Source organism: Mesocricetus auratus, unplaced genomic scaffold (genome assembly GCF_017639785.1).
Source record: "Mesocricetus auratus isolate SY011 unplaced genomic scaffold, BCM_Maur_2.0 Super-Scaffold_100023, whole genome shotgun sequence".
NCBI classification, from domain to species: Eukaryota; Metazoa; Chordata; class Mammalia; order Rodentia; family Cricetidae; genus Mesocricetus; species Mesocricetus auratus.
Genome location: NW_024429204.1, coordinates 22,638,203 through 22,649,930, shown reverse-complemented (window position 1 = coordinate 22,649,930; position 11,728 = coordinate 22,638,203). Strand labels below are relative to the sequence as shown.

Below are 11,728 nucleotides of genomic sequence, written 5' to 3'. Positions count from 1 at the left end.
GTAAAAAAAGTGTTATTGGGTATCAGGAGAGAGAGCCTTCACTTCCCTCATTTTTACCTAGAAATACCGTGGTTCAGAAACCTAGTGTTGAAATTCAGAATAAGCTAAGAGGCTTGTAAGTTTTAGTGGAATTGCTCTCACAGGAGATCAGAACTTCCCAAGTGTCCTCGGATCAAAAGAACATTCCTCTGTCTAAGGCAGAAGCAAGCATAGATAAGCATAGGGTGCAAGCACCCCTCAAATCATGGCCAGTAGCAGCAGTAGGAATGATGTCAGCAGTGCAGGTTAGTGATAGAGACCAATCCAACTACAACAACAAAAAGATGTACAGGGATTTCAGACATTTTCAATCACAGAGCAGAGGGATCAGGCAATCATAGGCAGGGTGTATATGGTGATAACATTTAAACAGCTCAGGGGCTAAAAATGACTTGTTATCAGAATAGACTAATAGCAGATTTGTCCAGATGCTAAGAAAAATATTGCTATAGAAACCTTACCCCCAGGAGAATAGAAGAATAGAGCAAAGGCCTGTCTACCAAAAGGGAAGAAATCTGTCCTGGAAAGAAGTTACAAAGCAGTGTCTAAACATAGCTGAAAAAGAGTCCAACAGCTTCCTCTTTCCCATGAGGTGCTTCCTGGGGAACTGCAATACAACAATATTGATCAACAGTTAAGTTTTGACATAGGAATATATAAATAGAATGGTACAGCTGGCAAGAGAACTTGGAACAAACTTCCAGCTGCCAAAACACAAGACAAACACGTTAGAAAGAGCAGGCAAGGACCTGAGGAGTTATTTCAAAAATATTGTCACTGGGCTGATACAGGCATCAACCAGAATAAGGAGAGATTAAAGATGTTAAACTTTTGATTGAGACATCTAACTTATGAGAATGCTAATACAGCATTGCAGTGTGCACTGAGATCATGTAGTAAGGAAAGTAGCAAAGATTAGTTTACTAAGATTTTTTCAGATATCAGGCAGGAGGAACTTAGAAAAGAAATAAGGGACCAGCTTGGTACCTTGGATGTAGGAGAGGAAAGCAGTCACTGATGACCTACAGTAGGCCATCCCAGGCCCAACGGACAAAGGAGAGGATGTCCAAGTCCAAAATCTAGAATGCTCAGGGCCTTGAGGGGTGCTGCCATGGCTGACGCCCAGACAAATGTATAGAAAATGGTGTTAATACAGACTGGCTGAAACTGTTTTAAGACCTTATAGAGAAAGATAGACAACATGGATAAATTTGGATCTTTTCTGATACTGGATGCTCATAATTCAAGGATTGGCTATAGCTACTGTGTTACATGAAACTTCAATTAAAACGTAACTGCTTAAATTACCTTGGATATGATTTAAAAGGATTTATAAATCACTTTGGATATAGGTAAAAAGCTACTTAATTATGTTATATATAACCCAGGGCAGCATACAGTCATTTGGTGAGTGTCTTAACAGGAAAGGTTGTCAATTAAAGACTTTAGAGCCAGTCAATGGAAAATGGCAGAACCTACAGCATGGCCTAGGATCCAGGATAAATCCGGATGGATGATTCAATAGAATTTAGCAGAGGAGAGGATACAGAGGTCCTCCTAAATTCTTCTGGATAAAAAAATAATCTATAAAAGGGGTAGATACATCATTTTAAAAAGATTTGAGTAGCCTCAGGAAACTGCCATTCTCTGTTAGACCACACTCACAAATGTCCCACTCACAAAGGTGTCAGTGTAGATGCAATTAGGCCATGTCAGCTAAGATGCAAGTGAATCCTTGTCAGCTAGTGAGAGCTTTAACTGTTAGCATGGAAAAATACTTATGAAATACTTATAGAAAGAAATACTTATAGGAAAAATACTTATAGAAAGGTATTCTATAAAATCCTCAAAGAATTCTATAGTGTGCTCAGAGCTCTTTAAAAATACAACTTCGTAAAATTAAAATGGGGTGATTAATTGTAATGTCAATAATCCCCTCCTGGCAATGGATTGCTGGTTGGGTTTGTCCTTGTGAACTTCTTGGCCTATGGTGACTGTGGTGATGCAAAATTCCTGGGAACCAGTTGGCTATCCCGCACCAAATGTTAAATGATCTCTCAGTATTCTTCTTCAGATACAACCCACAGGAATAATCATTCCTTATCCCTTTAAAGGATTTTTAAAAATAATAACTTTGATATAGATGTAGGACATGCAGCCTTCTCTTCCTGCTCTTCAATGTGTAATGTATCCAAAGCTCTTTTGTTCTTGGCCTATACAAATTTTTATAAGTGAAAATGCAATGGCATAGTCCATGTTGCCTACAAATTGGACAGGGTTATGTGATGAGCCAACCTATTTTCAGTGTTGATTTTATTTCCAGAAGTGATCATATTCCAATATTTATCATAGATTATCATATTCCTAGACACGAGAGAACCATCTGATTTCTTCCCCTGATAGTGGGACTTGGATAATCCAGGGCCTTAGCCACTGGCTAAACAGGCATGGGAGAGACTATTCAGACATACTCCTCAATGAACCTTAATCACATGTCATCTGCAGAAATGACTATAAAATCACCTTTGTCTCTACATGATGCATTACCTAATACACACTTCATTTTAAAATTCTTAAATGTGGATGCCAGTGAACAATTTACTACAGACAGATTGTGATATGATCGTACTCAAGTGACTTTTTCTCTGGTCAGATAAAAACCTCCGTACACTAGACAGTGGAAAAGACCCAATTTGGGGTGGAGGGAATGTTTGTGTTTCCTTACAGGAAAAGAAGGAAGCTTGGTGGCTGCCAAAACATTTGGTGAGATGCATGGAGCAAAAAAAAAAAAAAAAACCGGAACCTGAAACAATGGAAAGCTGCCATTGTTCCAATGAAACATGATGAACCAGTGTTCCTGACAACGCATGGAACCTTCCCCACCCAGTTTCCAAATTCCCTCAACCTATTCCCACCTCTGCAACCTCACTGGCTTCCCCATACTAACTCCGATTAACTGATCCCTTAGAATGAGGCCTGGTGGGCTTGTCAGGATGGGTTTATACCTACATCTACTCATCCCTGCTGAATTCTGCCTTCATGTTTTGCATTTTAGTCAAATTATTTCCTGCTATAACTATTATTCCCAGCAAGACATGGTTTTGCAGCTAGAAGCCTTGGGCACAAGTCCTGGGATTTCATTCCTTGTGCTCTCCAAGCACCATTACTCAGAGCTCCAAACCTCTATAGATAATGATATCACCAGCCCCCCAAATGCTTAGACTCTTTCAGAGGTTGTCCTCCAGGACAAACAAGGCTTAGACCTCTTTGTTTCACAAAAAGGAGGAATCTGTGCTGCCCTTAAAAAGGAATGCTGCTTCTATCCAGATCACACAGGAGTGACAATAGACAGTGTAGACAAGGTCACAGTAGAAACTATAGAGAAAAGAAGGAAACAGCAAGAACAGGGATGTTTCCAAAATTGGTGCTCAGCTCAGCCTTATCCTGACTTACCACCCTACTCCCTTCCATTTTAGGAAACCTTACTGGCTTTTGAATTTTGCTTTCATTTGGCCCTTGGGACATCAAGAGGTTAACTGACTCCATCTGCCAACCAATGGTCTCCCTGAGGGCAAAGCCTACCAAAACTCAATATCTCAGGCTTGACTTCAAGGACTGTGGTTAAGGTAAGCCTTTAGAATGTGACAACCCACAATCATGGGGCCACTTCACAGGGAGACCTCCTTCTACTATTGACAAATTTAAAATGTCTCCCATACAGTTGCACCCTGTGAGTGCAGTGAAGAGGCTGCCAAAAATGCCTATCCTGGGCTTCATGGGGTACACCTGGTTGCATTAAGGTCGATGTCATAGAAAGCCTTCCCTCCATAAAAGGACATTATGACAGACCTGAGCAAACTTGCCTCCAAAGACTGGATTTGAGTGGTCCAGGATAAATGTCACATAACCATCCAGGAGGACCAGGATCCCTGTTCCCACTTGTGGTAAGATAGTGTCGGTAGCTTACCTTCTCACTTGGAAAACAAATGTGGGAAGAATTGTCAGGGATGATAATTGTTATTTAACATCCTATATACATTTCCAGCTTTTTAAAAGTTTAATCAGTCAAATATCCAGGTGCCCATTGAATAAAAAATTGTCTCACAGGAATAGCTGATAGTAATCTACATTTAGGTTACCTAACTCTCCTCCCTGCAATTAGGTTATTTAGAAGCTACACTTTAACACCACTTAACTTCATTCCAGCTGCTCAGCCTTTCTGTGTGGTCTCCGACTATATACACCCCTCATTTTGTGACCAAAACTAATCCTTGGTATTGTCTAGAATACTCCTTGGCCAGATAACCAGAGAAATTCTCCTCCCTTCATTTTCTGCATTCCTCTGCCCCATCCCCCTCCCTCATTTCCCCTATTTTAGCCTCTCTAAAATTCTCATATAATGCAGCTTGATTAGCCCTGTTGTTGTGGTCTAAACTCCTCTTGTCTCTTGTCCCATCATTCTAGGTTCCCTGGCTGGACCCCACTCGTGGCCTGCTGGACAGGTCAAATTGGAGCCCAATGATCTGACTTGAAAACCCTAAGTTACCCAGGCATGCTGCTTCACCCAGTGAGTCAGGCCTACCCGTGATCACTGCGACACTGTACCCAAGGGGAGAAATCACTGGCTCCCATAGTTTGGTACAGCTCAACTCTGCTGTGAGACAGAATGCCAGAGATCACCACAACTATACACAGACTGTGAGACACATCTGGAGAAGTAAGACAGATTAATAAGAGTAAGCTTGTGCCATGGGAGAATCATTTAGTAAGGGAGATTTGTTCATTGAGTTTCTCACGAAGTCTCTCAAGACATGAGGAGTAAGGGTTAACATCAAAGATATTAATGCATATGATTATAGCTATGATACAGACAATCATTGGTCAGATGATCCTATGTTTACTTGTGTGTGATATCCAGGAGAGCTGATATAAAGCCAACCTAAGTACAGAAAATTTTAGAGTCTTAAAGTTTTAAAAGCATCATTCCCTCTCAAAGGAGCCACTGCTACAGCTGTATCAGAGCTGCTCCATGGCTTGGGGAAGTGAAAATTTGACCACGCATAGTGGAAGGACAGCATAAAATATCTGCCTCTGACCCAGTTAGCAGAGACCTCCACACAGACTCGGAGTAGCTAAATGAAAAGGACCCTAAGAGGCAGAGAGATTTGAATGAGTAAACAAAGTGTTTGAGTATCAGGAGAGAGAGCCTTCACCTCCCTCATTTTTACCTAGAAACACAGAGAAGCAGAAACCTAGTGCTGAAATTCAGAATATGCTAATAGGCTTGAAAGATTTAGTGGAATTGCTCTCACAGTAGATAATAACTTCCCATGTTTCCTCAGATCAAAAGAACATTCCTCTGTCTAAGGCAGCAGCAAGCATAGATCAGCATAGGGTGCAAGCACCCCTCAAATCATGGCCAGTAACAGCAGTAGGAATGATGTCAGCAGTGCAGATTAGTGATAGAGACGCATCCAACAACAACAACAAAAAGATGTACAGGGATTTCAGACATTTTCAATCACAGAGCAGAGGGAACAGTCAACCATAGGCAGGGTGTATATGGTGATAACATTTAAACAGCTCAGGGACTAAAAATGACTTTTATTCAGAATAGACCAATAGCTGATTTGTCCAGATGCTAAGAAAAATATTGCTATAGAAACCTTACCCTCAGGAGATTGGAAGAAGAGAGCCAAGACCTGCCTACCAAAAGGGATGAAATCTGTCCAGGAAAGAAGACTTTACAGAGCAGTGTCTAAACATAGCTGAAAAAATAGAGTCCAACAGCTTCCTCTTTCCTATGAGTTGCTCCCTTAGGAAGGAGTTAAGTTTTGGCATAGCAATATATACAAGATTGGCACAGCTGCCAAGAGAACTTTGAACAAAGTTCCAGCTGCCAAGACACAGGATAAACACTTTAGAAAGTGCAGGCAAGGACCTGAGGAGTTATTTCAAAAATATTTTCACTAGGCTAATACTGGTAACAACTGAAAGGGGGAGATATTAAAGATGTTAAACTTTTGATTGAGACTTATAATTTATGAGAATGCTAATACAGCATGTCATTCTGCACTGAGACCTTGTAGTAAGGAAAGTAGCACAGATTACTTTAAAGATTTGTTCAGATATCAGGCACAGGACCTTAAGAAAAATTAAGGGACTAGCTTGGATGCCCAGGATGTAGGAGAGGAAAGCAGTCACAGAAAACGTACAACAGGCCAGCCCAGGCCCAAAGACAAAGGCGAGGAAGGCCAAGGCCAAAACCTGGGAAGCTGGCAGCTTTGAGAGCCACTGCCGTGGCTGACACCCAGACAAATATATACAAAGTGCTTTTAATACAGCCAATCAGAAAATATTTTAAGACCTTATAGAGAAAGAAATAAAACATGGATAAATTCGGATCTATTCAGATATTGGATGCTCATAATTCAAGCATTGACTATAGCTACTATGTTACAAGAAACTTCACTTAAAAAGTTTCATTTCAACTAACTAATCATGACTTAGGCAAAAGGAGAGAGGAGAGACATGTGCATGCTTTGTGTGTATGGTGTGTCCACACCAGTATGTATGAAATGTGATTCTGAATGAGTTAATGCTGATAAAAGTAACTATTTAAATTGCCTTGGATACATAAATCACTTTGGATATAGTTCAAAAGCTACCTATATTATGTAGGATATAACCAAGGTTAGCATACAGCCAGTTGGTCCATTTCTTAACAGGAAAGGTTGTCAGTTTCAGCCTTCAGAGTCAGTCAACGGAAAAAGCAGAAACCTACAGCATGGCATAGGATCCAAGATAATCCATATGGATTATTCAATAGAATTTAGTAGAGGAGAGGATACAGAGATCCTCCTAAATATATATGGTTAAAAAAGATAATCTAGAAAATGAGAGTTAATTATTTTATAAAGGTTTGAGAAGCCTCAGGAAACTGCCACCCTCTGTTAGACCCCACCCACAAAGGTGTCAGTGTAGATGTAAATAGACCATGTCAGCTAAGATGCAAATGAGTCCTTGCAGCTAGTGAGAGCTTTATGTGTTAGGATGGAAAAAACTTCTTATGAACTTTACTTTATAAAATTATTTGGGACATATTTTATAATTCTAACAAAAATTAAACCTCAATTTAGAGAATTAAAAGACTTACTTCAAATCTTTGAGTGATTTTTCAGAAATTGTTGGAAGATATTCAACGGTTATGCCACTTTTTAAAGGCATTCACGAAAACCAAGTAAGATATATGTTCCTTATTCCAAACATCAACTTGATTGTTTTTTACAAAACAGTGATTCATGGGAAATTGCTTTTGCTGAATTTTCAGGCACAATTGATAATCCGTTACAGCTCATAGGTGGTTAGAGTTTGTGCTAATACATCCTTTTATATTCTCCAAAATATAAAAAAATACTCCCATAATAAATGTAGTGCTAGTGTTTACTAATGGTCATTCTAATGGAAAAGCAGCTTATGTTATAGATAATAAGAAATATCTGGAACAAACAACTCTGGCTTCAGCTCAGATAGTCGGGTTCTGAGCTGTCACAATGGTTTTTCAACTTCTAGTAAATGGTTCATTTAATTGTATACTGACAATCATCATGTTTTAAAAACTCTTCAAATAATAATGATAGTTCAGTGCATTGAAAATAACAATGATCAGGTTAAAATAGTATTTGAACACATTCAAAATGCAATTGCCTTGTTTTGGTGGGTATCATAAGAGCTCATTCAAACCTTCACAGCCCACTGGCTAGAGAAAAATGAATCAACACATAGATTAACAAAACTGGTTGCTTTGACTCTGGTAGAGAGATCTCTGCAGTCTCCTAATTTTCCTCATCAAAATAGCAGAAGTCTAGGAAGGCAATTTTGTTTAATTAGAGACACCCCTTGTCAAAATTCTCAAACAATGAGATGTGCTCACAATATTCATCTGTAAGTAATTGAGGAATGAACCCTAGAGGCCCATTTCCTCAGCATTTATGGCAAGTGGATGTTACTCATGTTACATAATTTGAGACATTAGAGTATATACACAAGTCAGTTGATAGGTATTAAGATTTCTTGATGGCCGCCACACAAACTGAAAAAGTCACCAACCATGTTATAAATCACTGTTTAAAATGTTTTGCTTATATGGGAGTTACAAAAGTGATAAATGACAGACAATAGGTCTGGAAATTCTAAAAGACATTCAGCTCTTTTGTACTCAATAGAAAACTGATCACCAAAGGTATTCCATATAATCCTCAAAGAATTTTACAATGTGTTCATAGCTCTTTAAAAATACAATTTCTTAAAACTAAAACCTGGGGAGTAATAGTAATGTCACCAATCACCACCTGGCAAGGGATTGCTGGTTTTGTTTGGCCTTGTGATCCTCTTGACCTATGGTGGTTGTGGTGTTGCAAAATTCCTGGGAACCTGTTGGCTGTCACCCACCAGGTATTAATTGCTCTCTTAGCATTAGTATTAAGATACAACCCACAGGAATTAATCATTCCTTATCCCTTTATAGAATTTTAAAAATAATACCTTTGATATAGATGTAGGACATGCAACATTCTCTTCCTGCTCTTCAATGAGTAATGTATCCAAAGCTCTTTTGTCCTTGGCCTATACAAATTTTTACAAGTGAAAATGCAATGGCATTGTCCATGTTGCCTATAAATTGGACAGGGTTATTTGTTGAGACAACCTACTCTCGATGTTGATTTTATTCCAAGAAGTGAGCCCATTCTAATACCTTGCATAGATTATCATATTCCTAGACATAAGAGAGCCATCTGATTCATCCCCATGATAGTGGGACATTTTATATCTGGGGCCTTAGCCACCGCCTAAACAGGCATGGAAGTAGCCATTCAGACATACTAAACAATGAACTATAATCACATGTCATCTGCAGAAATAGTTATAAAATCAACTTTGTCTCCACATGATGGATGAAATAATGCACACTTCATTTTAAAATTATTAAATGTGGATGCCAGTGAATAATCTACTACACACAGATTGTGATATGATCGTACTCAAGTGACTTTTTCTCTGGTCAGATAAAAACATCCATAAACCAGACAGTGGAAAAGACCCAATTTGGTGTGGAGGGAATTTTTATGTTTTCTTACAGGAAAAGAACAAAGCTTGGTGGCTGCCCAAACATTTGGTGAGATACATGGAGCAAAAAAAAAATCTGGACCTAAAACAATGGAAAACTGCCCAAGTCAGTTGCAATGAAACATGCTGAATCAGTTTTCCTGACACTGCATGGAACCCTTCCCCACCCAGTTTCCAAATTCCCTCAACCCATTCCCTCCTCTGCAAGCTCACAGGCTTCCCCAAACCAACTCTGCTTAACTGATCCCTGAGAATGATGCACTGTGGGCCTGTCAGGATGGGATTACACCTGCATCTACTCACCCCTGCTGAATTCTGCCCCTATGTTTTACAATTTAGTCAAATTATCACCTGCCTTAACTATTGTTCAAAACAAGATGTGCTTTTGGGGCTAGGAACCTTGGGGACAGGTACTGGGATTTCATTGCTTGTGCTCTCAAAACACCAATACTCAGAGCTCCAAACCTCGATCAATAATGACATCCATAGTTTAGAAAAGGGCATCGCCAGACTCAGATGAGGCTTAGACCAGTTTGTTTTACAACGGGAGGAATCTGTGCACCATTAATAGAGGAATGCTGCTTCAATACAGATCACTCGGGAGCAACAATAGACAGTATGGACAAGGTCATAATAGAGGTTAGAAAAACAGAAGGAAACAGAGAGAACAGGAACTGGGATGATTCCACATTGATTCTAAGCCATACTCTGACTTACCACCCTACTCACTTCCATTTTAGGATTCCTTACTGGCTTTTGAATTTTGCTTCCATTTGGCCCTTGAGACATCAAGAGGTTAACTAACTTCATCTGCCACCTGATGGATTCTTCAATGACAAAGCCTAACCAAACTCAATACCACAGGCTTGACTTCAAGGATCATGATCAAGGTAAGCCTTAAGAAGGTGACAACCCACAACCCACAATTAAAGGGGCCACTTCCAACAAGGAGACCTCCTTCTGCTATTGACAAAATTAAGATGTCTCCTACCGAGGTGCACTCTGTGAGTGCAGTGAAGAGACTCCCAATGGTGTCTATCCTGGGCTTTGTGGGTTTATACCTGGTTGCATGAAGGTTGATGTCATAGAACCTTTCCCTCCATAAAAAGACATCATGATGGGCCTGAGCAAGGTTGGCTAGAAAGCCTTGGTTAGTGTGCTCCAGGCTATATCTCACATACCCATCCAGGATGACCAGGATCCCTGCTCCCACTTGTGGTGAGATAGTGACAGTAGCTCAACTTCTTACTTGGAAAAAAGTGGGAAGAATTGTCGGGAATGATAATTGTTATTTAGAACCTCCTATATATATTTCCAGCCTTTTAAAAGAGTAATCTGTCCCCAATCCAGCTTCCTACTGAATAAAACCTGGGCAAACAGGAATAGCAGATAGCAATCTACAGTTAGGTTACCTAATCTTACTCCCTGAAATTAGGTTATTTAGCACCTACCCTACTAACACGACTTATCTTCATTCCTGCTGCTCAGCCCAGGTGGTGGTCTCTGACAATCAACACCCCTCATTTCATGACGAAAAATACTCCTTCATATGTGACCAAGAACATTCCTCGGCACCAAAATGAGACAATGACCCCTGCCTCCTTTTCCTGTATTTCTCTGCCCCATCCCCCTCCCTCATTTCCCCTATTTGAGCCTCTACAAAATTTTCATTTAATGCAGCTTGATCATCCATGTTGTCTTGCTGTAATCAGCTCTTGTCTCTTTTCCCATCATTTTAGGTTCCCGTAGGCTGGACCCCAGTTGTAGCCTGCTGGGCAGGGCAAAATGATGCCAAATGATCCACCTGGAAAACCAGAAGGTACCCAGGAATGATGCTTCACCCAGGGAGTCAGGCCTGCCCATGTTCAGTGAGCCACTGTCCCTGAGGGGAGAAATCACTGGATTCCCGAGGACGTCATGGCAGAATTCTTCTGTGAGACAGAATGGCAAAGAGATCACCACAGCTCCACCAAGCTGTGAGAAGAACCCACAGTGATCAACATAGCTTTAAGGAGCCTGTGAGACACATGTGGGGGAGTATGGCAGCAGTGCAAGTTAAGCTTACTCCATGGGACAAGCATTTAGTAAGCAAGGTTTGTTCATTGAGGAACTCAAGAAGTCTTTCAAGATAAGACTTAAAATCAAACATCTTAATGCATAGGATTATAGTTATGAGACAGAGAATCACTGGTCAGATGATCCTGTGTTTGCTTGTGTATATTTTGATAGCCAGGAGACCTGAAATAAAGCCTTACAGAAGCTTCTCAGTTTCAGTAGGTCCCATTTATTAATTGTTGATCTCACTGTCTGTGCTACTGGCGTTATGTTCAGGAAGCTGTCTCCTGTACCAATTCGTTCAAGGGTACCACCCACTTTCTCTTCTAAGAGGTGCAGTGTGGCTGGATTTATGTTGATGTCTTTGATCCATTTGGACTTAAGTTTTGTGCATGGCGATAAACATGGATCGATCCGCATTCTTCTACATGCCAGCCTCCAGTTATGCCAGCACCATTTGTTGAAGATGCTTTCTTCCTTCCATTGTGTATTTTTAGCTTCTTTGTCA

General features: G+C 40.2%; 1 long non-coding RNA gene across 1 annotated transcript; it reads left to right on the top strand.

Moving 5' to 3' along the window:
- The first annotated feature begins 3,517 nt into the window (after positions 1 to 3,517).
- On the top strand, positions 3,518 to 11,416 carry LOC121133720. The gene is made up of 4 exons (XR_005870691.1): positions 3,518 to 3,665; positions 4,504 to 4,775; positions 9,906 to 10,055; positions 10,905 to 11,416. It is a non-coding gene; the product is annotated as an uncharacterized LOC121133720 (long non-coding RNA).
- The last annotated feature ends 312 nt before the right edge of the window (positions 11,417 to 11,728 follow it).